Source organism: Lactuca virosa, chromosome 4 (assembly GCF_052849685.1).
Source record: "Lactuca virosa cultivar CGN04683 chromosome 4, Lactuca_virosa_CGN04683_v6, whole genome shotgun sequence".
Classification (NCBI taxonomy): domain Eukaryota; kingdom Viridiplantae; phylum Streptophyta; class Magnoliopsida; order Asterales; family Asteraceae; genus Lactuca; species Lactuca virosa.
The window spans coordinates 207685855-207694375 of record NC_136429.1 but is presented as its reverse complement, the minus strand read 5'-3'; positions in this window follow the sequence as shown (position 1 = coordinate 207694375).

The window sequence follows — 8521 nt, the reverse complement described above, 5'->3', positions numbered from 1 at the left end:
ATCACTTCACACTCTCAAAACAGACAGAAAGAATAGGGTTTGGGTGGGGATCATTGTCAGAGGATGGAGGTTGCCAAATGAGGCAGCCCTAGGAGTAAATGCCTTTAAATAGAACACTAATATTGGAATTCGGGGTTTTCAACTCTAGCCGCCGCCACATCGTGGTGGTTCACGGATGCACGTTTCCTGAAGTAGGTTTCCACGTCGTGATCATTCCATCACCACATTGTGGCCTAGTCAAAATCCCAAAACTTAATTAATGAAATTAAATTCAGAAGAACCATACCAGGAAACACGTGTTACAACTTTCCCACACTTGAATAAGATTTATTCCTCGAAATCCGCTACTGCAAATAACTCTGGATAATGCTCCCTCATCTCATCTTTGGGTTCCCAACTCCATTTGGAACCCTTCCGGTGCTGCCATTGCACCTTCACCAAACCCACATCCTTGTTGTGCAAGGTATTCATCTTCTGGTCAATAACCGCAACAGGTCTCTCCACATAATTCAAGCATTCATCGATCTCAATGTCATTAAAAGGAACCATTGTGCAATTATCGCCTAAACACTTCCACAGCTGAGAGACATGAAAAGTATTATGGATCTGGCTAAGCTCAGTGGGTAGATCCAAACGATACACAACCTTGCCCACCCGGGCGACAACCCTAAAAGGTCCAATGAATCTGAGGCCCAAGTTTCCCTACTTCCGAAATCAGATGACACCTTTCCAATATGAAACGTTCAATAGCACATTATCCCCCACCTAAAACTCAAGGTCAGAACAACATCGATCGACATAACTCTTCTGTCGAATCTATGTGGTCCAAAGCCTACCACTTACATACTGAATCAGCTTCATAGTATTGAACACTACCTCAGTTCTCCCCATCACTCGCTGGCCAACTTCACCCCCAACAAATTTGGGTCCGAAATCTCCTCCTATACAGTAGTTCAAAGGGAGGCATACCATTGCTAGCGTGATAAATATTGTTGTAGGAGCATTCAACTAAAAAAGGATAAGTATCCTAGCTCCTATCAAAGTCTGATACACATACACACAACATATCCCTTAGTGTCTATATGGTCTGTTAACACTGACCATCGGTCTTTTGTGGTTAGAGGTACTGAAAAGCAATCGAGTACCCAGCCCCTCATGAAACTTCCTTAAAAACGTAGAAGTGAAAAGAACGTGTCACACCCTCAAACCGGAACGGCGGAAACGTTCGGGGGCGGATGACTTCATGCGTAGTATCACAATAATTGTATCATATCAAGCATAGTAAACACAACCAGACATTGAATACATATATGAAAAAGGTTTACATTGTTTAATACATTGTTTTGTTCATATCAAAAGTATAATGGAAAGACGTGACTATAATGCTCCGACTTCTGCCAACTCCTAGAAGTACCCGGCTACTAATTCCCTGAGAATACAAGCAGTTTTGAAAGAGTATCAGCATAAAGCTGGTGAGTTCATAAGCATTTAGTTTTGGTGGAAAAATGTTCTTTGATTCTTTTGAAAAGTGTTCCTCAAGAAAATCATATATTTTCTTATGAAAAGCATGTTTGAAAACCCATTCTTTCCATGACTTCCCGGTTCGTACCAAGTACGCACAATCCAAGGAGTCATGGAATGAATACGAACATTCATTAGTAGAAAATAAACCATCAGTTTTAGAAATGCAGTGTTATCCTGGGAAAATCCTATATTTTCCCTAAAAATAGGTTGTCCGTCCTAGAGGTAGTGATGCAAGTTTAGCAATCCATGATTACTATCAGCATATATAAAAATAGTTTTATTACTCAAAATAAAACAAATGAAGAATAGAGTCCGTAAACCAAAGTTTGTTTATACTTATTTGCGAGTCATATAACCATACTTGATATGACCTAGAGACCTTTATAACGTTCTTCAGACGTTAAGCTAAATGACATTTGTTCAGCTCAGGCATGCCTGCGTAACTGTAGCTAGCAGTTCAGGTGTGGGATTGTCAGTCCCGAATAGATCTATTCACAAATCTCACGCTCTCCCTCCAGGAGACTCTGGTTATACTAAAAGGATTTATCCCTGTACACCTAAGGGTACAGTATTGAAGTAGAGCCTTACAATTCTGTATAATCTAGTTTACGCGCTAGAAACAGTATAAAACAATAAAATAATTGTATTTTATACTCCTGAGAAAATATATAACATAAACTAAATCTATCATAGTTTATATATATTCATTCATGAAATCTGATTTGGTAAAAACTACCTAGAGGGTTATCCCAAACTATACCCATTATAGTTTATTAGAGTTGATATGGAAAAATGTTTTGTAAAAACCTTTCTGAAATCATGAAGTTAGATTTCCAAAATAAAAGCTTCCCTTATGCTCAACTTAATACAAAAGGGGTAAAATATCAGAATATTTTATTGAACGTGGAAATCATTGAACTGTATTAATAAGTTTACAACTTAATAAAACACATTGAGTTTGGCTTGTATTCCCCCCTGAAAACATTAAAAACACGGAAAATGTAGGGGTGTGAACTCACCTCAGGCAAGTGGTTGAATGAGGGATCGATACGGAATTCTGGATGTTCAAGTGAGGCGTTGAACACGATTTGATCCTGATTAACACGTAATAACACATAAAGGAGTCAAATGAAGGTATTTCACCATTAAATGTGATGAAGAACCACTCTAGGGACTTGGAACTACTTGCACTAAGTGTTAGAACCTTAAAGGATTGCATGAGGGAGGTGTATGGCCACCTTTAAGGTGTGTACGGCCATGGGTGTGCGGCCCAATGGGTGTGCAGCCGTACACTCATGTTGTCAAGTGTCTTTGAGATGTTTTCAAGGTCCATACTTGCATCCATGAAGTGTTCTAGGTCCATACTTGGTTGTAGTACCAGTTTAGGGTCTTAGAAATGGGTTTGTGGTCTTAGAATGTGTGTGTGTGGTCGCACACGGGAGTGTGCTGCCGCACACAGGAGTGTGTGGTCGTACACCCTTCAAGTTTTGTGTCCAAAATGCTATTTCCAAGGTGTAGCAAGGCTATGGTCATGTCTAACTCGAAGATGGAAGCCAAACTCTCACTTTGGAGGGTCTTTTAGGAGTGTGAGGCCACCTTATGTGGGTGTGCGGCCGCACTCCTTCAAGGAGATGAAGAACATGACGGGACATGATGAATCAAGGCTTAGATCAAGAGGTTCTTTAAGCACAACAAGCTAAAGGATGGATTACTCACGTTTTGAAGCTTTGGAGGGTTCGCGGTTGAAGAAGCTTGAGAGGAATGGTGTGGTGTGCTGCCAAGGAGTGAAAGGAATGAAAGGAAAGGGGTCTACCCTTTATATAAGGGTGGGTGTGCTGCCATAAGGGGGGGTGTACGGCCGCATACCCATGTGTACAGCCATAGACTCCTCCTAAAGGTGTGTATTGCCCGGTTTTGTAACTATATGACTTGTCGACTCATTCCTAACCTCACTCTCGGCTGTACTCAAGCTTGGAACGCTTAAATGAACCCTTAAATAGTGTTAGAAGACAACGGATATGGGTTTAACATTGGTTGAGTTGACTGGGTATACAAGGTGGCAGTTCCGGGTTGTCACATCATCCTTCCATTAGAGGGAATTTCGTCCCGAAATTCAAGAATAAAGATACAACTCGAGAACTTGGAAATATGGGGTACTTCTGTTTTCCTTGGATTCTCGTGCTCCTAAGTGAATTCGAGTTCTCGCTTGATATACCAACGAACCTCTACTATCGGGGTGTGACGTTATTTCGTTCGGTTTGACTTTTCGATCCGTGAGTTCAAATGATTCCTACACAAAGTGTAGAATCTCGTTTAACTCGATATTGTCGAGGGGAATCACAAGTGTCTCGTCGGACAGACACTTATTTAGGTTCGACACGTGGAAGACGGGATGGACGTTGCTAAGTTCTCGGGGTAACTGGAGTTTGTACGCAACGGGACCGATCCTAGCAAGGATCTCGGACGGTCCCACGTATCTTGGATTCATCTTTCTACGATATCTGAAGCGTATCAGGCCTTTCCAAGGTGAGACATGCAAGAAGGACACGTTCACCAATCTGGAATTCGAATGGTTTTTGTCTCTCATTGGCGTAGCCCCTTCGTTCGATCTTTTTAGTCGTTTCTCAGATACTTTCAGGACTCGTGAGAGTGCTGTCGGGGACTTGACTCTGAACTAGTTGCGTGTCGCCCACCTCAGCCCAGCACAGAGGGGGTCTGTACTTACGGCCGTAGAGGGCTTCGAACGACGCGGCCTTGACGCTGGTAAGGTCACCGTTGTTATAAGAAAGTTCAACTAAGGGTAGATGAGTGTCCCACGACGTATCTACAATTGTCCGGATTATTCTCTTACTTTGTCCATCTCTTTGTGGATAAAACTCTTCTTATGAATACTTTCAAGTTTCGAAGAGAGATGAATTTTCAAAGTTTGCATCTAGTTTCTCGTTACGAGCGACGAGAGTTTTGCGATCGATCGATTGAAGACAAAAGGGTTTGGTATAACATAGACTCAGTCGGACTAAACAGGATGACGTCGTAGAATTGCGCGCTAAGTTCGTCCGGAAGGATCGTTTTGCTCGAACATTGGTGCCCGAGATGAATGTCTCTGGTGTTTTCTGTGTTTGATTCGAAATTGGTGGGTACTACTAACACGAGGGTCCTGACGTTTTGAAACTACGAGCTTTTTATGAAATGGTTCTTACTAGATCTTCCTATGATTGCTTGGTGTATACAAGCCATGTATAACTACGACTGACTCTAACGTATCCACTAAGCTGTCATAATTTACTCATTGGGGCTTTAAGTCTTATAAGAACGTCGCAATTTAATTTGGACGAGGAAGTAATCACGATTATGAGTAATTATTGGAGTTTTTGAAAACGTACCAAAACATAGCAGGGTTCTTTGATGCTTCCTCATTCCCTGAGGTCAGACTCCTCCTGTTTCCTCATTGCTTTTCTCTGTTGGGCAGTCTCTTTTGAAATGTCCCATTTCGCCACATGCACAACACACTTGAAATATGCTAGCATCGGTGGTGGAAGTGATGTGTTGAGTCGGGGTCTTTGCGAAGCGAGCTTCCTTGTCATCCTTAGTCCTTGGACAATTTCTTTTGAAATGTCCGGGTTTGCCACAACTGTAGCAAATCTGACCCATCTTTACACCAGTAATCGAGGTATTTGGCTGTGCCGGTGCCCTCTAGTAACGGGTGGTGTGTCCTTGCCTGTTGTAGTTCTTACATCGAATTTCGTGGCATTATCCTACATGGTGGAAATTGCATTTCTCGCCATTTGGAAGTTTTCCAGCATATCGCCGCACAGGCGTTGGCACTGGTTTGGCGGATGTTGTGGCTGTAGGAGTTATCACGGGTTGTTGTCTCTTGGCAAGTTTCTGAGACAACTTGCACTCCTTCTTGTTCTAGAATTTTCGTTTGGCGCTCTTAGGTTTGGGAGTTGGAGTGTCCTCCTGGATCAGCCCTTGTTGGTTTCCTAGTGTGTTGCTACGGTTTGAGGTGTTGAAATTGTTCCCATTCCCATTCAGGTTGTGGAATTGTGCCATGACAGAGCTCACGGCAACGGTGACTGTGGCCTGGAATGTAGCGTAGTCCATCTGTAAGAATAGTGTCTCGCTAGTCGGTTGGTTATCTCCTTGTGAAGACATGGTTCTGCTATATGTCCAGAAAAGAAGCTTGTGAGCAACGATGGTTGCCTCTGGATGTATCCTAAATGTTTATCTATGCATTAAGATTTCCCGTTTTGGCTATTCGACTTTCATTGATTCGACCCACATACCCATGATGTGGTCCTAGCAAGAATAGAAAAGATTGGAACACAATAAAGTTCACTTATATTAAACTTACGAACTCCTTGCTTCTCAGCTCATTGAGCTGGCTGGATAACCCTCATATTCTCGCCGGCTCTAGTCGACATGGAGATTTAGCTATAAGGGTAGCTCCGGGGATCAAGTCGATACAGGATTCAACTTGGCGCTCGGGAGGAATCCCTGGAATGTCTTTGGGGAAGACATTAGGAAAGTTGCAGACTTCGGAGATGCTCTCGAGGTCCTTGACTTTTTACGTCTCATTGACAACATGAGCCAGGAATGCATGGCATCCTTTTCGCAGATGCTTCAGGGCTTCGAACAAATTTTATCACTGTAACCAGTGAGGACTTCGTCAGAGGGAAGATTGAGACGAATCGCTTTCTCGAAGCAAAGAACATCAGGACGATCTGGGGCTCAACCATCTCATGCCGATTATGACATCAAAACTTTGTATGGAGACTGATATAAGATCGATGGGGAAAAAGGAATGATCGTCTAAGGTAAGAGTACATCCTAGGATACATGTTTTAAAAACAAAACAGTGGTAAGACTTTGATAAAGTTGCTTAGTTTGCATGCTACCGGTCTAAGGTATTCTTTTGACAAAGATCACTCTTCAACTGAAATAGGATTGTTGTCACTATTGTTGGTATTGAGATTGCACAGTGTTCGGAAAATTTGACCTAAGAGTAGGTCTACAACATACCAACAGAGGTACAATTTGAAAACATAACGAACTAGTGAATCTGTACTTGCAAGACAAGAATGTCTACAGGGGAAAGAGCTACTTAGAACATAAATATGAAAGCTATTCTTTAGACCAAAAGGAAGGATGAGTAGAACATTTCCTACTGGTGACGGGCACTCCTTGGACGGATCCTTAAGTTAGCCAGCTGGCGCTCCATGTCAAGCAGGCGGCTCTCGTACACTGATTGGCGTGCTCAGAGCTCTATGACCTCATCTCGAGTTGCAGCTAGCTCTCGCTGATGGGCTTCATTGTCTCTCGTAGTTCTCCCAAGAGCAACTTCGAGGTTGCGAATGCGGTTTGTGTTGGTATCTGAGTCTGCCTCAAGTTCCACGGTTCGCTGAATGGCCGCCACGTTTAGTTCAACATTGCGGGCCACTCGGCGGACTATGATTGGAAGGGCTCTATCTGCGGAGCCTCCTTCGTCCACATTGTAGAAGCAGCGATCCCCATCGTACGGGCGGGGTTGGCCTTGTTCGTGACTCCACCTATCCAGGCTTCTGACCCACATAGGCGTTGGGCCTTCGAGTACAAGCTGGGGGTTGGGATTTGGTATTGGGGCCACTTGAGGTAGGTTCTCGGCTTCGGGTTCCGAGTCAGTCTCTTCAGGAATTGGTTCGGAAAAGTCATCGTCCAAAGGAATTTCATGGTTTCCTTCTGGCTCTTGCTCGATACATCCACCATCTCCTTGGTTGGGAAAGTACGGGTCGCCAGGAAGATGGAATCAATCCATGCTATCTACACGAGGTGATGGAAAAGGGATAGTTAATAGACATGGAATCTAATAATACTTCCAATGTATTATAGTTTCATGATTGACTCTTGAAGAATGGATCTTTGGGTAGGTTTCTGGTTCGGTCGTTATAGCACCCTAAAATACTGCTATAGTATTTTAATCCTTATGTTCGGTTCTAGAACTCTTCTGGTATCTAGGTAAGTTTTAGGCTTGCTGCAACACCGCAGTCACTCCCAAGCACATGTTGGTCATGTCTCGAATGAATATAGTTGATCAAGCTATATTGATCCTAGACATGATTACATAACTGCCCAAGTTTAACCGCGATGTCCAACATCCAAATAATTTTGTTTTGTTCTACTTATGACGCAGATTCTGATGCTCGGGTATACTTATATACTTTATTATAAAAATACTCATATTTTTGAAAGTATAGTTTTAGTTTAGAGCACTTAGGCCCCTTAGTATTTATAGTTGTATACCATGTAAGGTTCGGTATACTTAGTTCGCTATAAACAAGGGCTCTAATACCAATCTGTCACACCCCCAAACCGGAACGGCGGAAACGTTCGGGGCGGATGACTTCATGCGTAGTATCACAACAGTTGTATCATATCAAGCATATAAACACAACCAGACATTGAATACATATATGAAAAAGGTTTACATTGTTTAATACATTGTTTTGTTCATATCAAAAGTAAAATGGACAGACGTGACTATAATGCTCCGACTTCTGCCAACTCCTGGAAGTACCTGCCTACTAATTCCCTTAGAATACAAGCAGTTTTGAAAGAGTATCAGCATAAAGCTGGTGAGTTCATAAGCATTTAGTTTTGGTGGAAAAATGTTCTTTGATTCTTTTCAAAAGTGTTCCTCAAGAAAATCCTATATTTTCTTATGAAAAGCTTGTTTGAAAACCCGTTCTTTCCATGACTTCCCAGTTCGTACCAAGTACGCACAATCCAATGAGTCATGGAATGAATACGAACATTCATTAGTAGAAAATAAACAATCAGTTTTAGAAATGCCAGTGTTATCCTGGGAAAATCCTATATTTTCCCTAAAAACAAGTTGTCCGTCCTAGAGGTAGTGATGCCAGTTTAGAAATCCCTGATTACTATCAGCATATATAAAAATAGTTTTATTACTCAAAATAAAACAAATGAGGAATAGAGTCCGTAAAACAAAGTTTGTTTA